At 31.1% G+C, this 19710-nt stretch overlaps 2 non-coding genes across 2 annotated transcripts; one reads left to right on the top strand and one right to left on the bottom strand.

The window, feature by feature from the left end:
- Nucleotides 1-4158: 4158 nt before the first annotated feature.
- On the top strand, nucleotides 4159-4229 carry TRNAG-GCC (transfer RNA glycine (anticodon GCC)). The gene has a single exon. It is a non-coding gene; the product is annotated as a tRNA-Gly (tRNA).
- Nucleotides 4230-4694: 465 nt separating this feature from the next.
- On the bottom strand, nucleotides 4695-4767 carry TRNAR-ACG (transfer RNA arginine (anticodon ACG)). The gene has a single exon. It is a non-coding gene; the product is annotated as a tRNA-Arg (tRNA).
- Nucleotides 4768-19710: the final 14943 nt, after the last annotated feature.

Genomic DNA, 19710 nt, shown 5'->3' with positions numbered 1-19710 from the left:
ATAAATTTATTCTTCAGTCACTTTATGGTAAAATCTTTCTCAAATCAATCTATTTTTAATTTAAGTTTACCATAAAAGTGTTACGATAGATTTAAAGAAATACTAGTATTTACTAAGTAAAACTTTCATATTATTTTTGTGGCATCTCAACATAGATGAAGAAGAATATGGAAGTCTGGGCATTTACAAATAACTCCTATTAACTCCTTTAATTGGAGATAATCCAGATTTGAGAACAAGTATTTGTACACACTTAAAATTTTTTAAGTAAAACTTTAATTAAAAATAAAAGAAAATTGTTTACGAAATGCAATCGAATACGATATGATGGAACAAACCGATCTTTTTCAGATATGACATTTCAATGCCGTTCAAAAAGCTGAAAGATAAAAATAAATTTGAATATTTCACCACTGCATAGTCTTCAATCAATAACCCATTTCCGATGTTTCACGGAAGATTATAGTGCTGAGGCGAATTCGGAAGTCCTTGTCTAAAATTTGTCTCTAAACTTTACGAAGTAATTGGATAAGGCTCTGAAAGTGTGTGTAGTCTCCCAATAACAACTTTTCTCCAATTATGCCCTTTGTCCTACTGTTTCCCGCCTCGGGCGAGGCAGCAGTGAGGTCTCCGTAATATGCCCTTATTGTTTTCGATTTAATAAAATTATCAAAGGACTTCCAGCAGAAATGTATCGAGACAAAATTAAGTGGTAATTCTCCATCAACAAATAAATTCCTGCCAGGCAATTTGGGCTAACCGAAAGTAATTTCAAATGAGAAATTTTACTTAACACTGGTGAATTTTTAGCATTTGTAACGTAAAAGTGTTTAATGAAAGTTTAATTGAAAAGAATTGTACATATATTTATAAATCATTTATCAAAATTTCATGTGACAGGCGCTGTGGAGTAGTCGGGTAGACGCTCGACTGCGAAGCTGGCGTTATGGGTTCTCGATACCCGCCAATTGCAAAATGAAAAAAAAATCAAGATTTAACGTACATTTTGTTATTATAGGACTCATACACATTTCGTCCTCAAAAGGATTGTACGAATACAGGTATGCAACTCTTGCAAAATATCCTTGCAATTGCTGTTATTCTCCTTTCCTCTTCTTTATTTTTAGTACTTTAGCAGTAGTAATTTTCTTGTATTTTTAGTAGTAGAAAATGGTCTGGAACATTTTCATTCATACATAGCAGTTACATTCAATAAACGTGAATGCAGAGTCTGGATCTACGCCTATAACGCGGCACAATGGCGTAAAGAAGTAAATAGTAAGTATGCAGTGCTCTATGCACCGTTGGGTGCGGAAGAGGGTCGATATCGAACAGTTCTTCAGTTCGATAGATTATCAAACCTTTTCACATTTCTTGTTCAGTATGGATAATCGAGAATTCGCCTTAGACCATTTGTATAACTTATCTGTATGCCAAATGTGGCTTTTAGGCAAAGCCTATTGCCCACTTCCGGCGGAAGCGGAACACTTTTTCAAGCCGTGAGTGTCACAAACGCGTATCTTACATTACTCTACCCTATCTCGGCGCCGCACCTACCTATGTGATATTTTAGCGGATTTCTGGGTTATGTCATGGAGAATTTTTCAGAACAAAGCTTTATATTTGTTAAAACACACAAAAGTTTTAGATATTTTTCTGAAATGAGACATTGCAATCTAATTTTCTAACAATTTTCTTGTAATGATATTTCAGTCACTTAATAAGAAGATGTGATCAGCACTACAGAGGGAGATATATAGGTACAAATTAAACTATTTTTGCAAAAGTTTCTATAAAGGTAAAATTCCGTTCTAAATAATTTTATTTGCTAGGCTAGTTACCAGTCGTGGATTGACCTTCACTAAGTCAAATTGTTTGGGGCCACATTGCGTCTAACAGATACCTCATGACACTCAGTGTATAATATTTTCATAAAATAAGGTCCTTAATGAAAGCTAATATTTTTTTTCAATGTAATTTGTGTTTTTAGTCAAAGCTAGTGAAAAATGTCCTTGAGAGGTTTAAAACGTAATTGAATTGAGCATCCGGCTGAGCTGAGAGCCGGACGTCATTTCACGCACGATTTTTTTTAAAATACACATTGGATTTTTTTTTGTTTTTTTAGAATATGCGAGTATAATTAATTAATATATATTATTACTTACCTTTCAGTAATTCATCTTTTCAGAACGATATATGTATTTATATCGAAAAAAAAAATTTTTTGGATACAAAAACGGTGTTATAAGAAAAAAGTTAAATTCGACAAATGTTATCTGGGTGTAAGGAAAATAAGTGGCAATTTATCGTATGTTGAGCCTGAAATAGATAATACTTTCGTTCGCACGTTTTAATCGATTTTTTAAATAGGCCTTGTATTCATTACTATCATTATTATTGGAGACGTGTCTCTCAGATTCGGAACGAGCATCTCTCATAAATGATTGATGATAATTATAATTTGCGCCTCGCTCACACAAGTGCGGCGTTTCTCGATTCCCACTTCCGACACACGTGCTCGGCTGTGCTCCGGCACTGGCGTTGCCACCACTAAATCCAAATTACATTTCCTTTAGCAGACAGACAACAATATCTCTCGTGCCAGGCGACTACTGCAAATCATGATGGATAACCCGTTTCTCGGATATTGAATACACACAAACGTGTAATGTGTAAAATATACTGTACAGCAACCTTAGGATATATATATATATATATATATATATATATATATATATATATATATATATATATATATATATATATATATATATATATATATATATATATATATATATATATATATATATATATATATATATATATATATATATATATATATATATATAATATATATATATATATATATATATTTATATATATATATATATATATATATATTTCTATATAGTTATATTGAACCAGCCTATGACAGATCTTAAGCCCTGCAAATTCCCAGAAGATAACCGAGAAATTTTCTTCTTCTTTTAACCCTTATCTGCACCCAATGGTGCATAGGGTTCTGTATCGTATTGAAGCAGTGTTATCTTGAGCGTTATTTACATGAAGGTAAGGTGATCAGTCCTGCGCTTCAGATACCAGTTTAGGGTAATTGAATAAATATTATAGTGAAAAAATTACTTTTATTTATTTGACCCCCCCCCTGGGAATCGAACCCGGGAACCGAGCACGGTAGCCACGGTAATACGCTGACCATTACACTACGGAGGCGAACAAAAGAAAGATATTTTATCTTTGTTGAAATATCAATAAATAATCTTGATTTATTATTTCCTATGAACGGCCGTAGCCAATTTGCACATAATATATTACATGTCGCTCACTCCTTTCAAGAACGTCATAAATCAAAAATCGTCAATTTTCAGCTGTGCATGTTTTCGGAATGCCCAGAAAATGTACTTTATCAAAGCAAAAGTGGCATATTTTTTACTTAACATTTACCCGCTTCAGGGCATAAAATGTTGTTTTTGAATTTTGAAGAAAATGTATTGTTTAATTTTTTTTTTTTAAATACTAAATATTTTTCAAATGGAGAAAAAACCTTTAGGTTTTACCTAAAAAGATCTGATGCACAGTAAAAAGATCAAAAAGTAGTTTGATATTTATTTTTAATACATTGTATTATATTTTTAAACTTTAAAAACGTCCTCCAGAAAAATCAAGTTTTTTGATTTATGACGTTCTTGAAAGGAGCGAGCGATGTGTACTTTATGATAAAATAGTATGTTTTCTCTTAATATATTATTGGTTCGAAAAGTACTAAATATAAAAATCAAGGAATTTTGCAATTGCCTGAAATATTGTTATTATAATTGCAATATTCAAAAATTATTTGCAACTTCGTGTCTATTTAACGCGCTGTCATTTACTAATCGACCGTTATTCATTGATTAACAGCGCAATAACAAGGCGTCCGACTAAGTAGTAAATGTCTATGTTTTACAATAAAAAAAACAATCTTTTTCATAATAAGAATTACTAATCCGTACAAGTTGATGCATATCTACAGAGTTGCAGTCTCCACCAATTATTCCAAAAGTTTAGCAACTCCCGGCATGCCTGATAAAGTAAATCTAGTCACGAATATAAAAGAAACGTTCTAATTTAAGTAACACTATTACGACCTTATCTTCTGTGGCATCGGTGGTTCAGTGGTAGAATGCTCGCCTGCCACGCGGGCGGCCCGGGTTCGATTCCCGGCCGATGCAATTCTTTTTTTTTTCAATTTCTATTTTTTTTTTTACTTTTGAACAAAAACACAAAAATCCTTTTTTCATGATTGCTTCACTTTTAATTATTTAAAAATATAAATAACATTGAAAAAAATCATATTAGTCATGAATTCAATTAGAAGTTTTTATTTAAATATACGTCTTCTTCTTCTTTTAGGACTAAGTCCTGTCATTCTCGGGACGCTCCTGGGAGGTAGAAGACCAGCTATCCTTCCATCGTTTAGGTGGTCTTCCTGGGGGTCTGATCCCGCTTATGTTGCTGTCCGCTGCCACCCTCACCACTCGATCCGAACTCGCTCTTCTCACATGATATCTCCAGAAACGTCTTCTTTCTCTTCCCTATCGCACAACATCTTCAATAAATAAATGTACGTGACCTACACATATAAAATGTAGAACTAAAAAAAATAAAATTAAAAAATATTAACAAAAATAATTCTTCGATCCTGCCAGGATTCGAACCTGGAATCTTCTGATCCGTAGTCAGACGCGTTATCCGTTGCGCCACAGGACCCGATGGCCAACGTGGCAAAATTATTGTATATAAATACAGTAGCGCTTTTTTCATATCTTTGTATGAAAAAATTATTTTTTTCAAAAATTATTCTACTTACTTTTTAAATAGTAGATTTATTTTTATTGAGTTTTTTTTTTAAATAAGAGTAGGTATCTGAACTATAAATCCCGATTGTTATTTTATTTTTGGTCACATTATGTGTAAATATTTTTATATTTGTTAATACGTAGGTATATTAAATGGCGTTTTGAGAGTCAAAAACTAGCATACCGATCGGATATAAAATTTTTAGATTATAAACACGTATTTTGGCCTACTATTAAACTACTCAATTGTTTTTATAGAAATTATTATACTTGACCTTCGACCAATATAATACGACAATAATATTATATTTACAAAGGAGAAATCATTCGAGTGTACTGGAACGAATACCAAATCCGGTAAATTTTATAAGGAGACTATCAAATTTGTGTTCAAGCCAAAGTTTGGCAATCATTCAACCGATCCAACAACAAACGATGATAACAACATCTGCTATAAACAGCAAACTGTTTACAAACAAATAAATCACCAGCCCTTTCATCGTGAAACAATGGATTAACAATTCCCGACCTTTGATTCCTCACAGCATTATTTCCCAATAATTCCTTTTGTGGACCACCTGTTAAAGGTTACAGGAACATGAATCCACAGATGGAAAAATAAAAAATAAAAAAACGAATCAGTTTGATAACGTTTTTGCTGATTTTATTACAAGGTGGATTTTAGGATTATTCCCGTTTTTTTTAGGTTATTATTTCTGCTTAATGTGGTGAGCCCGTGTTTGGGCAAAAGCGTAACAGTCCTTTCCTTCGTGGGTTACAATCTATTTATTACCCTGGCAATATAAATAGACTAATTAAGTACAAAAAATTCTATATTAATATAATTGAACCTAGGTTTGAGCCATGGGTTATCTATCACTTCTAGGAACAATGAATGGTTACTTACCATCCTCAAAAGTCAAAAATTTCTCCAGTTACCTGTTTTGGCAGTGATTAGTCGTTTTCTTGAGGTGTCTGTATTTTATCCAAACAAAATGTCTAAGAGACTAAAACTTTCGAAAATCTAAAAACAGTCATTTTTGCGTTATTTTCAAAAAACTTTTCTAATTATTGTATGGAATCTACTGTAAGGAGATTTCTGAAATCAAAGAAAGTGAGACACCAAATCGAAAAGTGGGCACAGGATTAATACGCTGCAGTTCAAAACGTGATGATCGTGTTTAAAAAAATATCATTAAGATATCTGATCGCATCAGCTCCAGAACTTAAAATTATGGTAGCAGTGTTTAAGTAGTGTTTTTACTGTTTTTCGTTATGTTAAATTACATCGTTAACCACTTTCGTAAAACAGCCTAATATGCATTTATCATTTAATGACCTGTCATTAACGGAGAATCTTACATACGCACTGATTATAAACGACTTTATAATTGACAAAAAATAAAGGAATCTCGTTTTCGCAAATACAACAGGCCCGCCGAAAATCTTATCATGGCCCATTAGGGCTCGTTTTCATTCCAAGATATTGGAAATGGGGAATATTCAAGGTTAAATTATATTAATTAGTCCAGGTCTCTTAGCACTCAGAACATCAGTAAATGGCGCTATCGGTAATGAACGCAAACAAATTAATGGATAGTGCCAAGTAAGAATTCGTAATTTTGTTTGATTGGTGTTTTCCTTCAAAAAAACATAGAGAAGGAGGCCCCCCCTTTATTGAGAATGGGTAAAAGGCAGGTAAAAAAAATATGATTTTTTCATAAAATTTATATTTGAAGCAATAACATTGTGATTTTCCGTTTTATAATTAAAATGTAACTTTGTTAATGTAACTTTTTTAATATTTTATTATTAATCAGTATTGATAAAGAAGCGGTTAGCTTCGAAACCGGTAGACATTTTAATTATAATAAAATATCTATAGTGATTTTAAAACAAAGTTACATTTTAATTATATTATATGATTTTTCAAATTAGACGCTTTAAAGATCCGTTTTGTATTTACGTTTTGACATCTCAACAAAGTTGAAGAATAATATGAAAGTCTGGGTATTTACAGAGCTTGTGACCTGTCATAGTCTAGTTAAGTGATTTACAAAGGTCCAACATTCACCAATCTACTCATGATTGACAATTACACAAGTTTCGAAACTCCTACGTAATATGTAATTAATCTCATGACACTGTGCTTGTGTATTTTCACTAGATCCATCTATGGTTGAATTGGGAAAGCTTTTATTTAGTAGAAATACTTTTATTTCGATGTATGCAAATCCGAACTAGATTTTTCATACTGGAAAACGCCTGAAAAATTACTTGAAATTTTTCAAGATTTGTGAATAAGTATTTAGATACAATCAGAATGTTGTGAGTATATTTTATTGGATTATTTACAGTCAAATTTGTCAACGTCTTCATAGTTTTCAGCGAAACGGGCTCAGTTTATATGGATTTTAAGCTTATGGAGTATAGAGTTATACAATTACCAACAAGAATCATTAAAAGTTTTTTTTAAATATTACTTTATAGACTTTTCGTTACAACTTTAAACCGCTTTATAATATATTTTTTAAAGAAAAAGGTGTACGGAAATCGAAAGCACACATTTGACAATTTGTTACGATACAGATTACATTTAATATGGGTAATAAACCTTAATTCTGTTTCTGGTTTTGGACAAAGATCGATGTGTGCGCAAACCAATCCATCATCATCTTCGTATGTATCAATATCTAGTTATCCTTCCATCATTTAACGCAGTGTCCCCTCAAACCATTGCATCCGAAGGTATTATTATAATTTTCCCGGAAGGGTTAAAATATTCTCCCCACTGACCCCAAGGCGTATACCTCTGTCCTTTTGTACCCCTAACGGTCATTTAGGAATTTTGTTTTAAACCCTTGGACTAAGGGAAAGCCATGGGGTGTGTCTTTAGGCCTGAAACGGATTTTATTAATTATAATTTAATTGCTAAATCGATAGCGTTTAAGTAAACCATTTAGAATACTGAAATATGGGTCTTTTAACGTAATTGATAAACAATTTATTTTTAACATAACGGAAAATCAACAGAGTATAGTACTTTACTCTCTTACATCACATGTTTGCGATCTGCCTCTTGTCAATTTTCTCTTTTTTGTTGAGGAATCACTCATTTGAATCATTTTCGGAGAACGAATCTATGCTTTTTAATCTAATATTGGTAAGGAATCGATAATCGGAAAATGATAGTAATTGAATAAAAGCAAACCCTCAAACTTACTTTTCTTCGTCAAGCGTGCCAAATTATACAATCTTCTGAATTTCTACTTATTGGTGTTAAAATGTTGGATTTGGAGAACAAATTACTTTTAATCTTTTAATAGTGCGAGTAAAATCATTAAAAAAATTGTTTAAGTAAAATCACCAGTATGGCATATATCACCCAATTTCGAGTGGTTTGCCAATAAATTTAAAAAAAAAACTTTTAATCGATGAGCAAATTAAAGTTTTCAGTTTGAGAATCGTACCAATTTCAAAAAAAATATTTTTCGACCCGAGAGGAAAATTGTCTAGGATCACCTAAAAAATGAAATGTATGTTTGAAATATATGAGAATAAACTTACTTTTATATAATAACAAAAAAACACAAAAATGTTAGTTATATTAGTATATAACCACTCACCGAGATTTTTATGTCTACCGGTTTCAAAACGTACCCGTCTCTTCGTCAGGACAATCACTACAACAGTATGAAAACAATTGTTTGCATTATATACTAATATTACTAAACATTTTAGTAAGAAAGTTTTATATAATAGTAAAAATGACTAACCACAAAGTAAATGCCTGAAATGTTAATAATATTTAGAATAAAATAAACTTAATTTAGACGAGTATGGATATATGGTATATTTTATATGGAAATAGGTTTCTTTGACGACTTAAACAAAATAAATACTTACATTAGTGCTCCAAACTCTTGAATTTTAGGATGTGTGTTGTATGAAATTTATAACATATGAGAATACTTTTTATTTTTGTTTGAAGGGTTTAGACGACAATTCCCAACAAAATGTAATACAAAAAAAAATAATAAGCATAAATGGTATCCGTTTTGTACCAAAATCATAAGAACTTAGTGAAATCCATCCACACGCGTCCTGGTTGAATATTGTGCTATTAAATAAACAAACGACTGAAATTTAAAAATATAATATGGCGGCACCTACCTGGACAATAAAGTTTCCTTTATTTTCCCTTAAATATTTGGAAAACAAAATCGTTTTAAATTTAATTAGAAAGTCCTTCAAATTTTAATTTTAATTGTTTTTCGCTGTTACTATCCGTTTAGGAGACTGGCTTGATGTACAAAAGTTATAAACTTATCTTTCTAAGTTGATTACTCTAAATATTTTAGAATTTAATTTTATCCGGTTGAAAGTTTTGAGGCGGCCAAACAATTATCTTATTCCAAACAACATCAACAAAACTTTGATATAATCTTTTATTCTACGATTTTCAACGTATTTTATTTTAAAGAAAGGAGACTCTTGTTCCTACACCGTTAAGTCGTAAAATAATTAAAATCTTACTTTTGTAATTTCTATCCACACCACTTGATCGGATATATGAGTGAAATATATATTTCTTTACGTTAGTAAAGGAACGCAGGGTGAAAGATATTTCTGCTAGAAAAGGAATTATATACAATATTTCAACGATACACAACAAATATAAAAACAATAAATTACAAATATTCATTTTCATTTAAAGTTACTGCCGAATCAATTCATGAACAAATATCCAACTATAGTATTGATTATTTTGTGGTAAGACATGATGAAAATGCAAATGAGAATACTTACTTGTTTTTTACCACTTATATATATTTAAACGACTAGTTTCGGAAGTTACAGGTTCCATCGTCGGGTCTGAGCGTAACTAAAGCATAAATAATTAACTGTACTGTAGGTGAGGAGAAGGGGGGTTGAGTTAGGGGTGGAGTTTGAGAATAAAGGGAACATGGAAAGCAAGGTGAGGAATTTTGATATAATGTATTATTTATAAAATTGTTATAAGAGTTTACGTTTTTTGCATTTCTACAAAAAAAATAACATTTTTAGTATGTCATCGATTGTCAAATAATGAAATAAAAATTGCATGAATACATAATTATGCACGTTAAAACCATCATTTTTGCACTTTAGGTCGATACCCATTAGGCATGAACTATTTGTAAATGACCGGATATTAATTATCTACTATTGTATCCGTATCTAAATTTGTTAATCTCGTTCACAAATGCTGATCCATTCTTTCAATGATTCACTGATTTATTAAAGACACTGATTAATTCTTTTACTGACTCGTTTATGTATATTTTTTAGTAAATTCGACACTTTTTTTCGTCATCGTCAATACGGTTTGCAACGAAAATTATGCCCCGTACCTTAATTATGTTGTTCGACGAGAAAATAGGTTCTTCTTGAAAAGATCCGTTATTCAATTGATCCGGTCTTAATGATCGGATCCCTACAGAATTATAAACCTTCTGAATAACCGGATATTACCTGACTGTAATACAATGTATTTTTACACAATAATGTTTAGAGTGGAGGATTTCGAAGTTTTTTTTTTTAGTTCTTCAACTACCAAAGTCCTTCAATTGTCGAAACTTAACACGTTTTCAGCATTAAGCTCCAGTGACAGAAGATTGTGAGGATGACGAGGGTTGGTGTGGGGTGGTCAAAAAGATCCATGAAACTTCAGGCCAGTCGTGCCCAACCAGTGGTCCGCAGATCCCTAAGGGAGTGTGTATGCGCTTCTCAAGAGATCCGTAATCGCTCAAGAAATCAAAATAAACAAACGGAGAATTTTAAAAATATATGTATGAAATATATGTATTATAAATAGAATCGTATAAGGAAGTCATTACAAATCAGAAAAAATATATTTGAGCTTTTGTTGTATTCAAGAAACGTCAATTAGAAGGTTGATTTTTCATAACTTTTTTCATAAGTGCAAATAAGTGATTCTCTTAATATTATTTGATTCCAAACCATTATTATTAGATAAAAAAATATCGTTTCAAGTAAGAGAGTCAACATTAATGTTATAACATATCAAGTAATATTTTATATCCTATAATTATGTTTATGTTATTACAAAAAATATATTATTAATTACAACCTTATACATATTTGTACAAAGCATTCTTACAGTAATTGAACCAAATCTTTTTAAATTATCTCAGTTTTCTTTCATTCTTCAAATATGCTAGCATCTTATCTCATCTCATGATGATACCTTTGCAAAAATTTGAGAAAATATTAGACACATTTTTAGATCGAGGTCGAGTGACATAAGAGTTTTTTGCTGTTTTTCATTATGCTAAATTAATCGCTAACCACTTTTAAAGATGAAACACGTAGGCTTGTAAGGTTTGTCTTCTTTCCGTGCAATACTACTGAAAAACATCGTTAACTTGTAGAACATTTAGCAAGCCAGAGGAATTGCGCCATTGAATTTTTTTTTTCATAAGGTGATTCAAAAAGATTGGGAACCACCGATTTTAGCGATAGGCATCTCTTAAGTTTTACCTTTCGAAAACTATGGAGAAAGTATTTACACTTATGATCGATATCGGTATTTACGTGATTCAAATACCCAACTTTCTTCCCAACTCAAAACTAAAAATTAGAGGAGAGAAATAATAATCATGTAGTTTATGTTCCGTATTCAAAAACATTATTAAGGTTGGTACTCATTTTGGGATTTTCAAAGTTTGTATCTCTGGATAGATAAATATAAAACTTAGAGCTTTTGTGTGTATTTTGACCCAAAAATTCGTGGGTTTTTTAGGTTTTTTATTTTTAATTAGTTTTTTTTTTAATTGTAGGATTTTATAAGGATTTAATATAAAAGAAGCAAATAATGCCAAATAGGTTGAAATTCAAAATACAAATACTTAGCCGACATAAAATTAAATTATTTTAGTCTAACACTACAAGTGAGAAAGATCCGGGAGACCTTAATGACCACCTATATGATCGAGTTTTTAAGACCAGATCAATTGACTGGTCATGCATTTTACAAAAAAATTCAACCAAACCGCCTTAGCGAGGGATGAAGGAGTTTTTATTAAGAACTCCTGTCGACAACAACATTCAAATTAAATACTAATTTAATCAAAAATCTCAATCAACGTATCAGTGAATCAGAGAATCAGCAAATGAGTGAACTAGTGAATCGTTGAATCAATAAATAAGTGAACCAGCGAAGGAACAGATTAGTGTTCGTGAACTATTGTAGATTCAATCATAATTGAAATCCGTTCATCCAGTAAATGAATTTGAACGGATCATTTTGATCCGTTCGTTTACGAACGACCCACGTCTGGTTTCCGCATACATCAATATGCCATATTCGCATATTATACGTACAAAAAATATTCAGATATGTTTGAGCTTACGATGATCCTCTTGTACCAGTATACTATCAATAAAATATATTTCCTCAAACCATAAACGGAAGAACAATCACAAATATAATCTTAATTGCTACGGGAATTCTCCCAAGTTCCTTAAATAACGGTAAAGTCTCTGATCCCCAAATTGTTTAACGATTACTTAACCATTTTCAGTTGTAATATTGTGGAAAAAAAACGAATTTGCATATTCAAATAAATCAAAAACATTGATTTACTAGTATGCATATACATGATTTTTTCATAAAAAAACTGTAATAACAATAATTAAATTTAATAACACAATCACTGTGACGCTGTTAGGTGAACGCCTAAATATGTATGTAATTGGCATGAGGTTTCGATTCCTATCAATCCCAAAAATCTAAAGAAATTCATGATTTTTTTGAAAAAATTATTTGTATTGTGATGTATTTTTGGAATATTTCTTCTTTTATATATTTAATTTTCTGCGTGTAAACAGACTTTAATAATCCCAAGCAATTACTAGGTAGATACGCAAAATAAGTTTTTGTCAAGATTAAGATTTTTAATAAGAGGTTATTTCAAAACCCCTTTTGTTTATTTATATATAGACGCTTCATTCAATATACGACTCTGAATGAAACAATTACACCGATTTATATTCTATTTATTAATTAATAATGTTGTTTCCCTTGAAATACAAGCCTCTAGCGGTCATAATTTCCTTAGGAATATCCTAAAACTTAGGGGCTGAGTTCAGTACCTTGCGGTACTCCCGAGGGTATGGCCTCTCCCGAAGAAGCTCTCGAAGGATTAGGGAAACTACTCTAACTTTAAACTTCCCAGGATCGATATTTTAATCGGGATTGGTCCGAACACAAGGGAAACTTTGATTCCAGGTCTAGTGTAAATCCTTTCAAGTCGGTTATCACACAAATTGCCGAAATAAAAATGGTTCCAACGGTGGTGGCCAGATTTATAGGTTTTCTCCGCCTCGAAGTGTATACTGGTAGCGCTTAGGCCTGGAATCGATTCCGGATGAGGGCAAAAAAACAAGTTATTCTACACCACTGATTGTACCTCATACTGTATATAGTCTACCTCTAGGTAAGGGTATTTAACTACCATATATATTGTCTCGGATTCAAAAGATCAAAATTGACATCAAGTGTTTTTTCCGCTGAAATACTTTTCACGTTTTTTAGACTGATAACTAAATACTGACCATCTCACATTTGTTTCTAAGTTGCGAGCTACATCATTGCCATATATGGTACATATAATCTTAGATCCCGAACTCCATCCAAAAATGGTGCATAAGGTACTCTATTAGAACAACGTTATGTTAACTTTACCATTAATTTAATAAAAGCAGATCCACTCAGATTGTATATATGAGTGAATATATAGTTTAATGGGATGTAGATAAAATTAAATTGCACATAAGCATAATCACTTTGTGCAATACATGTCGAACAAAATATTTTAATTTATTGTTTCGGCATTCGGCGAAATTAATTCCTTGAAAAAACTTATTCCTTCTAAATCTTCCTCATCTGCACTCAATAGTGCATAGGACACCGCAACAAATTGACTCAATGTTAATTAATTATCAAATACAAATCTTGATTGATATAAAGTATTGAATCCATTGTTTCTTTTATTTTGCATTGTTTTTAATTTAAAAAATTACTTAGTAAATACCACTATTTCTTAAAATCTACTGTGACACGTGTTTCTATGTATTCCGCATCATTTTCAATCGTATGCATCGAAACACGTGTCACAGTAGATTTTGACAAATAGTGGTATTTACTAAGTAAAAAAATAATTAAAAATGAATAGGTTTTACCACAAAGTGCCGAATCAATTAATGAAAATATTGTATTGTTTCTATGTATATATATATATATATATATATATATATATATATATATATATATATATATATATATATATATATATATATATGTATTGAATACCCTCATTCACTTATTATTTACTTTACACATATAAAAATACATATATAAATCCTTGTACTTAACAGGCAGGGAGAATTATTTTAAGGATACTAATAAATATTTTTTAAAAAGAGTGATCAGGTTTACTATTCCGGGGTTTTATATTAAATAAATATTAGAATAAAAAATATTTATACAATATTTATTTCAGGACCTCCAGCAAAGTCGTCAAATGCGGTAACCACTACACTGTTGATGCGGATAAAACTCACTCCAATATTATAATTAAGAAAACCAAATATTTTATATTCAGCGCCAATAGTCAGGCAAACGGCACAACATACCCACACACAAACATAAGCATCCTTTGACCTTGAATTGTGAGACAATCAATCAATTAACTTTTCAAACTACCAATGTCAAACTCAAACGAGACCCACACTGACATGGTTATTTATTTCATATTGTTATTTTAGACGGATGGCTCCAAGCAATGAATTTATGAATTTACCCAAGCTCGTAACACGTAGGAACAATGCTGACCTTATTGTCCTGTACAATTTTTTTTTAATAATTATGTATATTGCCCACAGATTTAATCATTCATCAATTTTAGAGTCCCGGGAGCACATACCAGAAATAAAAATCTATTTAAAACTCCTAAAATGCACACCAAGTCCTACCAAAATTCATTTTAAATCGAGCCTGGGATATGTGCAATGTAATGCTTAATGAAATAGACATCAATAATGTTTCTTTTAATACGTTTAAGAGAAATATTGTTGATGTTAATTTGACTAGTTGCTAAAGAAAATTTCTATTATTTGATAAAAACCTGTAATGCAAGTTTATTATATAGTTATACTTTTGTGTACATGACAGTTTATTTTTATTTTTAGATTGACTTCTTAAGTGAAAACCTCTAATTGAAATGTCATTTTTTTAATTTTAATATATTATGTTGTTTTTGTTAAATATTCTGTTGGTTTTCCAATAAGTAAATCAAATTAAAATTAAAATTAATTTGAGGCGTTTTTCAAGACAGGCGCGTTGGTGTTCCATCATCTCTTCATACCATTGCAGCAAAATGACGAGATGGTCGTTGAAGTACAACCAATTTAACAATACAAGCGTTGGATTCACGGCATGTAAATGCTCATAGCAACTATTTGCATTGAGACAATTGTACAAATTGGCTCATTTCCAATGCATTATGTCCGGAATATTGAGTGTACATTGGCATCCATTCAAATTCCGTTTGTAGTTCGTGTTTACCTATACCATACCCTACAAGTTCTCGTGAACCTAAAACATTTATTAACAATACGATAACATGTTATTAGATTAAAACCAATATTTTTAGCTTTTCCACTTTATTTTTATTTGACCAGCGACCGGGTTTCGTCGTTACCGACATCATCAGACTGGTTTGTCTGATGATGTCTGATGATGTCGGTAACGACGAAAACCAGTCTGATGATGTCGGTAACGACGAAACCCGGTCGCTGGTCAAATAAAAATAAAGTGGAAAAGCTAAAAATATTGGTTTTAATCTAATAACATATTAAAAATGCAATTCCATCACGAAGTGTCAGTGGATAATATAAATCTATTAATATGATAAAATTTTTACTCCTCAACATACAAGAAGAAGAATATGAATGTCTCTGATCTGTCATAGGCTGAAACACAGCTATAAATGTTGTGAATATCTGGTCAATTTATCAGCTGCATTAAAATTGAAAATCATGTTTTCTGGGGTCTCCCAGTATATAAAATAATCCGGCGAGAATCTTGCGCATATCTAAATAAAATGTTTACATTTTTAATTAAAGATTAACTTGGTAAATACCATTTTTTCAATCTATTCAATCAAATTAATTTTTTATATAAATCGTTGTCGTACAGGAGAAAGTGACCAACTAACAAAACGTAAAATTTTCAGGAGGGTCATTTAAGTCACTTTTGCTTGGCAAGAAAATAAACATTGATGCAGTTAGTCATTTTAAACAAATCAATATATCATATTTTCAAGTTTAAAATCCATTGTGATTTTTTTCAGGACAATATTAATATTGTCCTGAATATTGTCCTGATATCGTACTAGCTTAAGCTAGTAAGATATCAAACAGTCAATGATAACGTTTTTGTAAAAAATACACTTGGTCACTTTCTCCTGTATGACTACGAAATACGATACGGTGTTATATTTATGATGCGAAATGCATCAAAATAAAAGTCACAATGGATTTTAATAAAAAGTGGTATTTGATAAGTAAAATTTTCATTATAAATTGATAGATATTTGTATTTTTATAAAATCTTTAGACTGACGCCGAAAAAACAAAAACAAAAATCAAGGTATGTAAAATATTTATTTGAATTAATGTGATTGAAGTAGTGTGAAATTTGTCAATTGTAAAATAAATTCAAGAAAAAATAACGTTCAATTATTAACGGTGTGGGTGTTTGTGATGTATTTTTTACACTTACCCTTCCTATCCTTACTATCCTCTCTGCAGACGTTTTTTGAAGGACAGGCGGGTTATTTCTTTGAAAATAATGCATTTTTGGAAAGTGTGACTTGTATTTACAAAAAAAAAAATATGTATTTATTTTAAGTAAATACGAGTATATACGTATTTCCTTCTAATAAATACTCGTATACTTATACGTTTTTTTTAAAGTATAACTTGTAACTTTTTTGAAATACTAAATGGTCAAATAAAAAGCGAAATGTAAAATGCTTAAAATGCTGTTACTCAAAATATATTTTGTTACTTTGTTTTACATCGTAAAATCCAGTAGCAAGATTTTTTTTTTCTCTCCAGTTTTGGATTTACGATTGCTTACCTCGCACCTACCGATATTATGTGAACTCTAGTCAAAGTAATATTAGCTTTCTGTTATCCGGCATTAACTATAAATTGCCTTCAAAGCCTTACTTAAATCTGACTAACCTAACTTAACCCTGACCCACCTGATTAGCGTCAACTCATAAGTGCCTGTCAAATTAGGAATACCTTAAGAACCCCGAGTCAGCTACCTTACCCGGCTCCAAATATGTTTATTTTTGCGATGTAATCAACTTTTCGGTATGCACAGACGTCAAGTTACGAATTTGTAATAGGGGAGCAGTTGAACTCCTAACAATTATTCAGTCAACTGTATACAATACTGATTGAAAAATGATAAAAGCCTTTCAATATTTTTTTAATACTTCAACATAGATGAATAATAGATTTAAAGTGAGAATATGAAAATCTGAATAAGGCTTTCACTTTATACATTTTTTAACTTTCACCGTTCTACCCATGATTGACAACTACATTATTTTAATTTCAGAAAATTGTATTTAAGTTAATGAAACCTTCACAAAATGCATGTCAGATTCTTTCTCGAACTATTTTATTATACATACTTACATTTAGTCCATGTTCCCACCGATAAAAAGAAAGCAAACAAACAAAAATTAGAAAAAGCTCGTAGGAGTTAGGGAAAGCACCACCTTCAACGTCCTTCAACCTCCCAAGAACACATTTCTAAAATTTGGACTTGTGAAAATGATGCGTAATGTTTCGAAATACATGGCAAACGTATCACAGGTAGACCCCTCAATTTTTGAAATGGAGACTTTGATAAAATATATAAGGCGTAAAAAAACCTCAAAAAAGATTATCCGACGACATAGCCGCTGGGGGGGGGTAGAAACTGGCTCCAAAGAAGAAGATGTGCTACGATAGATTTTAACAAATAGTGGGTTACTGTGTAAAATTTCAATTAAAAATATTTTAAATTTACGATTAAAGCTTGCTTTATTTTATCAGAGAATAAAATCAACCCACGCGCCTGTCTGCGCCAACGCAATCGACACAGGCCGAGATATAAAATTGCTCTCAGAATATTGCATAAAAAATTGACACCATGAATTTTAAATAAGTCAAATTTCCCTTCTGGGAAAACGATGGAAAATCTGAAGGGCAGGTTTAAAGTTGTCATGAATTTTTAAAAAGATGAGCGCTCTCCAGTTGACCCGTTTTTCAATTATATCTCCGTCATCCAATCAAAATGTAAATCTCCTTTATTTTAAAAGATAATATTCCCGTAAAAGCCGCTGCCCATTTTGATAAGACAGATTATGAATATTTATCAGGCATGGAAAAAATTACAAAAATATTCTCAAACAAAAATATGTAACGATTTGAATAATAATTTGTTGGTCGGCCAGTGGTCGTGCATCGTTAAATCCTGGGGTTGGTATTCTCAAAACCATTTGTTTAAATTTTTATTCATATTTCAACATATATGAAGTCTTTTTAGATGGTAATATGTAAATTTGGGTTCATACAGGACTTACTATCATAAGGGGGTTTAAGTGATCACTTTAGTACTACATATATTTAACGTTGTCTTTTCTACCAATGATAACCATATTGCCCAAAAATTCGAACAGTTGTTCATATTGTAGGCGTGTAGCCACACTGCCAAGTTGGCAACACTGAAAATACGAATTCGCCACGGAGATTCCCGAACGAATTCAACAAAAACGACCAACCGAAGAGAGGAGGCCAAGATTCGCCTGCATCGTTTGGTTCTAAAGGACATGTAACTAGCTTCACATTTTAATTCAAAGTTTCATTGATTAATTAGATTAAATTATGATAGTTAATATCAAAAGTAATTAAAGTGTAAGAACTTATATAAATAAACGATCTGTAAGTAAGAATTCTTTAAATATCCTTTTCTGGCTTCCCGTTTTAATAACACACACACACGAGGTGACCAAAATATGTTTGTAACTGTAATTTTTATTATGAGCTTTATAGGCGACATCTATGGTTGCAATTATAATTTACTTGTTGAATTTTGTTATTCTTAATTTAAGTTTTGTTTGGTAAATACCACTATTTCTTAAAATCTATTGTGATAAAGTATTTAGACATTTTTTAAAAAATAATTCGGAAAACATCAAAACACCTTTCATAATATATTTTAAGAAATGGTTGTATTTATCAAGTAAAACTTAAACTAAAATGGATAGATATTGCCACAAAGATACTGCCGAATCAACTAATGAAACTTTTTATTTTAACTTATGATTTTTTCAAATTATTTTTCAAAATAATGTGGTTTTATCGATGAAAATCTTAATGTCCCTTTTTTACACAAATATTGAATTTGTTTTCAATATTTATTGGGTAGAAACACATTTACTGTTAATGATAGCATTGATATACATTGATAACTCTGTTCGTTAAAAAAAAGTTTTCCTACTTCCATTTTTCTTTATAAAAAACAATAGATGTTTTTATTTCTAGTTGAGACATATAAAATATCATTGTTGTGCAACAAACCGCTACTATAACTCTAACTAACTAACTAACTAACTTACTAACCATCACGCCGTTTCTCCTCAGGAGTAGGCAGAGAGAATAGAACGCCATACCACTATGTCTTTGTAAACATTCTTCGCCTCTTAAACTTCAGCCATCTCCTCAT

The sequence above is a fragment of the Brachycentrus maculatus genome, unplaced genomic scaffold (genome assembly GCF_059751285.1).
Source record: "Brachycentrus maculatus isolate JH-2025_06_01 unplaced genomic scaffold, ASM5975128v1 h1tg000117l, whole genome shotgun sequence".
In the NCBI taxonomy this organism is placed as follows: domain Eukaryota; kingdom Metazoa; phylum Arthropoda; class Insecta; order Trichoptera; family Brachycentridae; genus Brachycentrus; species Brachycentrus maculatus.
This window is presented reverse-complemented; position numbering and strand designations above follow the sequence as displayed.